The sequence below is a fragment of the Ictalurus punctatus genome, chromosome 6, assembly GCF_001660625.3.
Source record: "Ictalurus punctatus breed USDA103 chromosome 6, Coco_2.0, whole genome shotgun sequence".
Lineage (NCBI taxonomy): Eukaryota > Metazoa > Chordata > Actinopteri > Siluriformes > Ictaluridae > Ictalurus > Ictalurus punctatus.
The window spans coordinates 712,635-723,698 of record NC_030421.2 but is presented as its reverse complement, the minus strand read 5'-3'; positions in this window follow the sequence as shown (position 1 = coordinate 723,698).

Below are 11,064 nucleotides of genomic sequence, written 5' to 3'. Positions count from 1 at the left end.
TCTCTTTCATTTTTTTTTTTTTTTTTACAGTACTGCTACACAAGCCCTGAACTGCAAGGTGTTATATTTTTATTTTGATTAAGTGCTCGTTATCTCAAGATATTATTATTGGCTTAGTAAGTCATTATCACAGGTTATTTTCTCATTGTTTCGTCTTAGAACCTCGATATTTTATGATATCTCTTTATTTTGGTTTGGTAACGCATCTCTCAAGATCTCAAGATATTATCTCATTATTTTGGCTTAGTAACTCATTGAATAGTGAAGGCTACAGCAGGGGGAAGAGCTTTCTCTTATAGAGCCCCACAGTTATGGAACAGTCTTCCATTAGTGTCCGGGACTCAGACACAGGCTCAGTGTTTAAGTCCAGGCTTAAAACGTATTTGTTTACTCAAGTCTACCCTGACTAGACTGTCTGTTACACTAATTCCCAGTCCTAATAATCTCTTCTCTCCCTCTCTCCTTCTGTCGAGCCACACACGATTTTATGGAGATACTAGAGATCCAGATCCTCTCTGGACCTGCCTGATCCGTTTCAGATGCCCTGCCTCTGGATGGCGCTCTCATCTACTCCAACTCCAGATTGCTGGGACTACGGCTGCTTCTAAGGCCAAACAGACTTCATATAAATCCATAATGAACTTTTTCACACTGTCTGTTGTGACCCAGATGAGGACGGGTTCCTTCTGAGTCGGTTCCTCTCAAGGTGTCTTCCTCTAACATCTTAGGGAGTTTTTCCTCACCGCCAGCTTGCTCGATTGGGACAAATTCACACATTTAATATCCGTATCCTGGGTTTATATGCTTCTGTAAAGCTGCTTTGAGACAATGTCCATTGTAAAAAGCGCTGTACAAATAAAATTGAATTGAAAAAAAAAAAATATTGAAATATTTCATTGTTATTTGGGGTTAGTAACTCATTATCTCAAGATACTTTCTCGTTTTGACTTAGTAATTCATAATTTTAATATATTCTTAATTAATTTAATATAGTCTCATTAATTAAGTCTCATTAGTCAACTTAGTAAGTCAAAATAACAACTCGGTAAATAAAAAATAATGAGATACTAAGTATGGAATAACACAGGACAGACCGTTTATTATTAGGTTTAATAATAATAATAATAATAATAATAATAATAATAATAATAATAATAATAATAATAACATCAACAACAAGTCTCTGTGAATGAGTTGTTATTATAGAAAGGATAAGGCGTTAGAACGAGCGCATTAATTATTAAAAGAGTCGAGTCTTACTGGTCAGCTGAATCAAATGATCTGACTCACTGAAATGAGCCATCCGTCCTGGCTGGGTTTTAAGGCAGTCAAGCTTTTGATTGGTTGGTTTATGCAGTTGTTATGCCAGGAACATTCTGATTGGCTGCTTTATACAATTTATTTTCCAGGTGGCTTTTTAAATGTACGAGCAGAAAAAACTAATTAGAGTTTTTCATTGGTCTGATTCTTTTTATGATGAATGTGTGATTGGTTGAGCCATGCAGCCTTCTGATTCATCAGTGTATATCATAATATATCATTTCCCAGGATGCTCGTAAATGCCTGTACTGGCATATGTGTGGAACTTCAGAAATGCTGCATGTTTTTATATGAGAAAGCGGAATTAGAATTGTTTTTCCAAAAATTCAGATATTACCAGAGTGTCATAACGTCACAAAACACATGCAGATGTATTGTTATTGAATGTTAATTACACATGGATATGCACTTTTAGACTGCACTTTTAGACTTGCTGAAGCATGAGTCCTATGTTCTTTAAAAGCTTTACTGCTGACTTCAGTGACTCTGGCCTCAGATAAATATTTCAGATGGCCATTTACTTTAACCCAGCATGTGCTGCTGTTTTCAGCTCACCGTCGTTTTCTTCTAAACCACAGAAATAGTGAGAACATGTTTTTTTTTAATAAAAATAAATGATAATATTTCACCAGCCTTTATCTAATCACAAACGTGAGCTGTTCAGGAAGAGGAAGACATGAACGTTTCATTTGATTTAATTAACAAAAACATCACAGCAACCCTGACCAGGATAAAGTACATCTGAAATGAATTCACACGCAGTTATTTGAAGCATTTTGATTAAAGGTGAGTGTACACATAACCTGGAAAATATGTAGAACGTGATAAAACGTGATAGCGTGATTAAAATGTGGTTCTCGAGAAGAAACTGATTGATTTTCTTTTCTTTTTTTCAGTGTATCTCTGTTTAGAGTGAATAATGGATGGACATGCACATATGCTGCCTATTACTTCCCACCTCTGACTTCTGATATATCCAAGATTCTCGAATTTGGCACCTTATTCTTTGATCTAACTTTCTTCAGAATTGTTTTTCACTGCAATGCAAAAGAACAGAAGCATGAACTCATCAATTTTTGATCACGCTTCTGTGCTGCTGCAGGAATAAAATGGCGTGTCCTCTTCTCCTGCTCTTATCTGTTCCTCCACAGTGGCACTCTCTCTCACCAAATCCCCCAAAGCGATATTTACTGTATAGTTCTGCAGCTTAGCCACTCCATAAAACGGCCCAGAGAATTCCGCGTCACTGCCCAGACAAAGAGCTGCACTGTATATAAACCACAGTGTTGAGTGGCCACTCGTAGCACCAAGTGCTAATACTGTATCCGCCATCAGACGAACCGCTTTAATGTGTGTTGATCTGGTCCAAAAGTGGAAACTGTACATTACATTACATTACATTTGGCAGACGCCCTTATCCAGAGCGACAGAGCCGTTGAGGGTTAAGGGCCTTTCTCAGGGGCCCAGAAGTGGCGACTTGGTTAGATTTGAACTCAAGACCATCCAATCAGTTGTCCAATGTATTAACCACTGTCCTACCACTCCCCTACAAGCTTTGCTGGTTTTTAGTGTCTCTGGTGCAGTTGGACTTCAGTGTGTCTAACCCTTACTTCTTGATGTTACTGTACACAAATCCCTTTTCGCACATCAGTGGAAGTGATCCGTTCCATTTAGTGAAGAATACACCACGATGCAGATGGAAGTACAAATGTTATTTCAATATCTGGCCCAAATCTGGCACAGATCCGCCTGCGTCAGAAGTGCACGACTCCGTCATGCATCATCGTTCTTGAAAACAAACTGACAGCACAGCTTTTTTATTTGCTAAATGTTTCTCCACACACGGGCTCTGTCGAAATATTCATCATTTACCTTCAGCACATCTTCTCTTCAAATGGATTCTTAACTGTTGCTATTCAATCTCTGTGACACTAACATTAAATCTAGAGTTAATATCATTCAGTCATTTATTATTCATCATTGTTGTGCCTCTGCAACACTGTAATGGACACAGTCATGCCAATAAAGCTGTGTTTAACTGAACTACACGGAAGAGGCAGAAGGTGGAGCTGTGGCACCTCTTCACTCACCCTCACACACACACACACACACTCACACACACACACACACACACACACACACACACACACACAAGTTTTACTATCCTTGTGTGGACCCTCCCTTGACATCCCTGTGAATCTGACCTGAACCTTCACCTCAGTAACAGAACCCTTTTGGTTTAACTGCTCAACAGAAAGCTGTACATTAATGCTGGAATGCTCTTCTATACAGTATAATACGCAGTACATTCTTGTAATAAACCCACACTGTTACACGTTTCATGACTCTGAAAAGCATCCATCGTCTGAAGTACGTGTCCTCTCATGCTTTGAAGATAAAAGCTCTCCTGATTTCCGTACTGTACAAACGGTGAGCCAGACAATAAACAGCTAACTGCGTCCACTGAGCTGTGAAATTGTATTTATTTCACTGAAAGTGGAGCCAATTTCCTCAATGGACATTATCACAGTCGTGTACTTATGGGTCTGTCCAAATCAATTGTACTCCTTTTCCCCCCAAGGTTAATTATCTGCCTTTTAATTTCTATAATATAGGCAATTATACATGGCTAACAGTGTTCACTGCTAGCATTTGAAAGCTACCTCAGCACTGTATTTACGAGCAGTTGTAAATAATTCTCATTAACTGTTAATCACTAACTGTCAAATTCCTCACACATAGCATAATTCACCTGCCAAAAAAGTAGTTTGTTCCTGCCAATGTTTTCTCCACGATAAGTGCTAGCTAGCACGTCACTAGCACTGCTAACACCCATCTGACTAGACATGCTGTAGGAGCACTGGCTTGGAACAAAATGTATTAAACAGGGCTTCTGGGTTTCTTCTCCTCCTAAACTTCAGTCTTGAATGACTGCCTCTGTTTACACACTCAACCTTCATTGTATTGTGATAGCTAGGAGATGCAGTGTGTGACCTTAGCATGTACATTACAACATCATATACAGGAAAAAAACAAAACAAAAAAAAGCATATGACTTAATTTTAAAGAAAAAAAAAAGTTTTTAACTGGTGAAGACAACATGAGTCTCATGAGCCACTCTAATGGCAGGACTCCTGGAAACTTTCCCCTGTGTGGAAAGGTTGGTACGTTTAGCCACTGGACACTCCGGAGTGAACAGAAGATGAATGGGCCCATTTGATTAGTTTATTACAGTGATTAGGAAGCTCATAAGTTTCCTCTGTGGGTCGCTGAGGGAATGTGGGATATCTCTTGTGCGCTTGAGTGATCTTGTGATCTATGTCCCAGGTAATATCTCCTGTGAAACAAGATTACACCAGAATGGCTTCATGATTGGGTTCGCAGGGAGGAGATGGGTATAATGGATGTGGAGCAATAAGAGATTGTTTTGGTGGTTAGTATAGACTACAAATGGGCATTCAGCTCATTCTATCCGATGTCTCCTTTCCTCTATTGCTAGTCTGACAGCCGGTAGTTCATGGTTACCGGTATCATAACTGCATTCAGGCAGAATAGCTTCTTGGAGATGAAGGCCACTTGCTATAACGTGGAAAGATCAGGAGTAAGAAGAGATGTAAGCAGTGATGAACATCCCAGACATTTCTTGAAGAATGTCTCTGATAAAAGCTTGAAAGATAGATGAGGCATTGACCAAACCATATGGCAGAACCAAATATTCATAGTGACCAGAGGCGGCGGTAAATGCAGTTCTGATGAGTTTTAATAAGGGTGTAGGCGTGTCTGAGGTCGATGAATATTCAGGATGACTCAAGCTGTTCCAATAAAGAGAGCTTATGTTAATACGTACCAATATTTCACTCTGACCTGGTTCAGTCCTCTATAATCAAAGCATGGAGAAAGTTGCATCATACCCTTTTTTTGTGCACAAAAAATCGAAGCCTGCTCTCCAAAGCTGTGCTTTCTGCTGCCAGTAGTGGAGAGACAGGAGGTGGAGGAGGGGCAGCTTGATTGTGTGATCATGTGATCGTTTTACTCATTTGGCTGACGCTGTTATACAGTGCACTTCACAATTGAGACAGGATACAACTGAGCAGGATTTGTCAGGGATTAAGGTTCAAGCTCACGGACGCAACAATGGCATCCTTCCAATCAATAGTCCTTTGCCTTGACCACTAGAGCTACCACTGCAGTCATAGGGGTCCGGGGAGGGGGGACGACGACAATGCAGACATTTTCATATACAGCGGCATACTTGGGTAATGTGGTCTACTAAACACATCCACAGGGTCCTACAGTACGTGTCATCACTTCCTTCCCTACAGGTTGACTGTTCAGTGCTTGAATGTGCATGAGGGCTTCCAGTGGTTTAATGTCCAGTTGAAATTCTTGGGCCAGGATTCTGATTCTCCGCAGCTCCAATGTTGAAGAAATGATGTAATATAGACCAGGTGTCTGAATGGTGTAATGTAATTTAAAGAATGAAAGGTTTGTGGAAAAGAGAGCGTCTGCCTCAAAATTACTGCACTTGAGAATTGACCGTGCGTGTTCCCAACTGAGCTGTTTGCCAGATGACGGTTTGAAAAACACTGTGTGCTGGGAGACTGCAGTCCATTTTGATCTTGCGAGCATTACACAGACACTGTGACCAGTAAACATCATGTAAACCTGGGAGTCTGTTGCCTCTGATGAGTTCTCACCTGAGAGTGGAGAGGCTTGTATTTGTGTGTGGAGCAACTGCAATTCCATACAGTGATGCAACAAGTCCAAATGTTCTCTATGCTACTGAGAAAGACGTTGGTGAGGATGTTCGAGGCCAGTCCAAACTGATCTCTGCCAGGCATACCTAATTTCCGTGTTGGAGTAGAGGGTCTAGGTGAGATGATACAGAGAGAACTTCATGCTGGTGGTTTCTCACTTGTGCAACTTCCTGTAGTGCACAATCATCTCCTTCATCCTGGAGAGGTTGTTATCACAGCACAGAGCTCTGATTGTCTCTCTGTAGGTCATCACATCTCCATTTATGATGGAACCCAGTATGGATCAACAAATTGAAAAATAAAGACTGGATCTCCTGATGGTTGTAATGGCGATATCAGCTAGCCACCCTGCACCTTCCTCTGTCTCCACAGTATCTCCATTGATCACAAAGATGTTGTGTGGAATAGCACAACACACAGTGACCCGGTCAGCTATCTGGCTTAACTTAAAAAAAAAAAAAATGCACTTACACCTCTACTCTGCACTTTGCTTCTTCTGGAACTCAATTAAAGATCTTGTATGGTAACACTACTTGTATTGTTCTCCGCTTGATATATCGCTTTGCTTGTATTTTCTCATTTGTAAGTTGCTTTGGATAAAAGCGTCCGCTAAGTGAATAAATGTAAATGTAACTTCAAGGGTGACGTGGATGCCACCTGGACTTTGGTGGTGTTTCTACCACTGTAGAATGGATTGAACTGGGTTATTAGTGAGATTAGTGGTAAGAGGCAAATGATTGCTTCCATCTTCAAGAAGATATAATCTGTCAGGTGGCACAGCCTTTGTGTGAAGATGTCTAACAGACCCCAGATAGACCCCAGATACCCCAAATGTCTAGGAGTTTGCTTTGGTGATCATACAAGTACATTAACATTAGGCATGCTCCATCCACACTTCCACAAATCCAGTTCCTACTGAAGGTGTACAGTGATATGAATGGTGGAATGGGGAACATCAGATGACTTTGCCACCACCCTGTAGGATGTGGCTCCGGCAAGCCTGGAGGTTAAAAAACAAAAATTCCTGTCAAAACCATGGTCCCATCTGGACTCCTGTGGACTTCGGGGCTTAACGGTAAGGTATCCCTACATGTGTGTTGCTTAGAGGCAACAAGAGCACAGATTTATTTTCCTCTTTTTAGTTTTTGGTATTATTTTATCAATATTGCTCCTTTCTGAGCAAAGGTAAACATTTTCTACAAAGGTAAACATTAACGGTCAGCTGAGAGCTGCTTAGAGGCTGTCACCCTAAAGCCTGAGGTCTGGGAAGTCAGAGGAATGCCCTTGTCAAATAAACCAGAAGTAACTATTGCATAAGTGCAAAAATTAGAAAGGAATATATCTCTAGCGATCCAGAAAATGATTTTGGAGTGGATTTGAGTTAATAATGAGCTAGATATTACCTAATGCTAGGCAATGCTAATGTGGATTTTTCTCATTTTTATTATGCATAAAGGTCAAGCATCATCTGATGAAAGGCAAAGTAGCTATTTTTCAAGCTAAATGACTCTGGCAGGTGTTAAACCAGTCTGATATGAACTGTGAATGCACCAGACACTTGACCTTTTCCCTAAAGAATTGTCATTATTGTCGTTATCGTTCGAATAACTATACAGTCCACTTACCAAGAACTGTTATGATCCCATCAGTCATCAAAAAACGCAAATTATAATCCCTAAAGCTGTCAATAATACATGTTTAATAATAATGTTTCAGAAACTGAAAGCAGTAGGGTTGATAACGTTTAGTAAGGAAAACAATTACTCCACTACATTCCTATGAAAAGTTAAGGCTCAGGGTGAGGTTAAACTTTACTTTTGTGACACACCAGCTTTGTTTGTTTGAATTTGTATGAGAATAAGTCTAATCCATCAAACAATTGCTTATGGTCAACACACACACACACACACACACACACACACACACACACACACACACACACACACACACACACAAATACAGCACATAGGAGTCCAGCACTGCTAACAGCAATACTAAGGCGTATTGACAAGTGTCCTTGTCATCGTATGTTTCTAAGCAATGCTGCATGAAAAAAACATCTGAGTAATGAAGATGAGTCACGAGGCGTCTCTCTTAACCAGAACTCACATGCTCTAAATGGAAAAGGGATTTGTCTTCACTCTCTGAAGAAGGACAAACGGAGATTGGACATTCAATTGAGCATTGAAATCTGTGTCCTGACATCAGGAAGCATTCATTAAGACCTTGAGCAATGCCACAAAGGAATTTATTTATATTTGAGTTTAAAGCAACTAAAATCAATAACCATGCCAGTTCGTCATCTGCAGCGACCTTCTCATGCTGCACAATGTAGTTATCGCTGTAGATATCCGTGTGCGTTTGAAGACTAATGATCCACCGGACTGCAGTGTGGAAGCTGGGGATGAGCACTCCTGGCCCTCCCTCGGTAAACATGGATCTGTATGCTGGAGTAAAAAGTCTCCTATGCCTTCCTAGAAGGATTGAACATCTAATTTTGCTAATTTGCTAACATTATCTGGCTATATTTAACTAAGTTAGCATATTTTCTTTGCTAACATCGGGTTAGACTAGCATAGATTGCAGTAGCTAATGTAATTAGCAAGGCAGGAAGTCAAATTCCCGCTAATGGTAAATATGAGTTATTTACAGGATGTTTTTACTTCTGATTAATTCATTAGAAAACTACGTAGCGTTCATCACGCACCAACACGTTGCTATAATTAACAAAGCACTGTGTCCTACGAGATGTTGTGTACGTCCGAACACGAACCTCGACATGCCAGTTAAATAAAATAATAACAGAAATAACTGCTTATTTATTTCAATTATTCGTAGATTTAAAAAACGTTTGTGATTATCAGCTGTTTCATATTAATGACTTCCAAAACAAATCCATAAATTAGGACCAATAAGACTAGCCATTCCATTAGGAGAAAAGTAATGGCACCCTACAAAAGGAGTAAGAGTTAGTGTGTGTCTATGGTAGCCGACACGCTGCGATGGCTGAGCTGCATTGTTGGAAGAATTAGAGAACGTCGCACTCAGGAGGCCTCTTTCACCATTTAGGCCTCATTTTGTAGTTTTCAACTGTCTTATTTTCAGCAGATTTTTCTTAATGACTGCTTTGAATTAGTTTGATAGAAAGGTCTATTCGAGTGTACTGTATATGCTCATTATTTTCAGTTTCCTTGTGCAGTTTTTAGACAGAACACAATCGGACGAATAAATCAGATTATCCATGTTATGATATAGAATCAGAAATGCTCAAATTCACGCAATAAATATTTAATGGAATCATTTGCATAGTCACAATAATAATGACCCGCTGTGTAGAAATGAACATTACTGACTATTCCCTCAACAGGCTACATGATGTAATGCACAAGTCGTCAGTCATTTCTCTACACCATCTCAACATCTCAACGCTGTGCTTCTTTCTTTAATTGCAATTTTCCAACCATCCAGCTGGATGCAGGAACAATAGCCTCGGGTCCATCCAATTAGCACTTTCCTTTTTGGCGAGCTATCAAATCGGCATATTTCAAAAGCATTTATTTCACGAAAATGGCAAAGTCAATGTCATTTTTCAAAAGAAAATAGACAGAAGATTAGTTTTGTGTTAAAGTGAAGGGCAAGTCAGTTCGCTTAATTGGTGGAGAAACTCTCGCTGTCACACCAGCAGGCAATTCTAATTACACCACTTTACACAGAACAGTACGAGCCAGGAAAATTGGGTGCTTAGAAATAATCTGAAGTCCTGCTCGATTAAGGGAGATGCGCGGTGTGAAAGACGGGAGTTATGTTTCGAGTGAACGCATGTCTAAAAGACTGCAGCTTCACTCATTTTTTACATTTATATTGACATCCTAGCATGTGTTTGTTTTCTACAGTACAAGTGGAATAAGTAAGGGGAAAAAACAAGGGTGTGTGGATTATTTTCCTATAACTGCATGTTATAAAAGTGTTTTATTCCTCTTACACTACAGTGATTTACCAACAGTTACAATTTCATTCATCATCCATTTAAAAAGGTCATACTGTCTATACCCTTATTGTTATATTTAACGTAACTATAAGTCAAGTTATGTCACGATAACATCACGTTAGTGCCTGTTCTGACCATTGAAGTTAGTAATAAGATGTTTATTATAATTAGACTCGAAAGGAAACCGTCCTTATCTGGGTAACGACGGATAGTGTGATTATAAATAAATGCACCCCTTCTATGAATGTGCTAATACTGCATGCTCAAATAGTGCAGTTGTGTAAGCAGGAAATTCATTACAGTTTCTACAGGAAGTCTGTTGTGTTGAACGTCTCCACTGGTCACTGATGGAGACTCGAGTGCAGAACTGTTTGTGGTGATTGAAGTGCTAAAGCTATCACAGCATAACTGTTCATATGAACTGAGCTCCAGAACATCTTTATGGTGTTTAAGTGGAACCGTCCTCAGTAATCTCACTGATCTTTATACTGCACCATGTGGGACATCTTCAGAGGCAGCATGTGACCTCCAACTGATGAGAACTCCAACCAGAAGTAGAACATCAGGATGGATCAAGCAGGTCCAGAGATCAGGAGTCATCATCACTGGCATCTCAAGAGTATCATGTGTGGCTCGACAGAAAGAGGGGGGGAGAAAGGGAGAGAGAGAGAGATTATTAGGTATGGTTATTGTCCCGTAATGGTTAAGGACAATGTACTTTGCGTGAGTAAAAGCAGGGACTCCTGCAAGACTAGCTATAACAGCATAACTAAAAGGGAGAACCAGAAGGGAACACAGATATGAGGACTCCCTGGGACATTATGCGGCCAGCCACTCCACCATCAACACACCTGGGTGAAGGTGTGAAAGTGGGGGAGACAGCATACAAACATCCCAGTTCACCACAACACTCTATACCTGTGAGCCCCTAGATCCTTTACCTAAGAAAAAAACTATTCACTAAAAGCTTGAGTAAATAAATATATCTTCAGTCTGGAC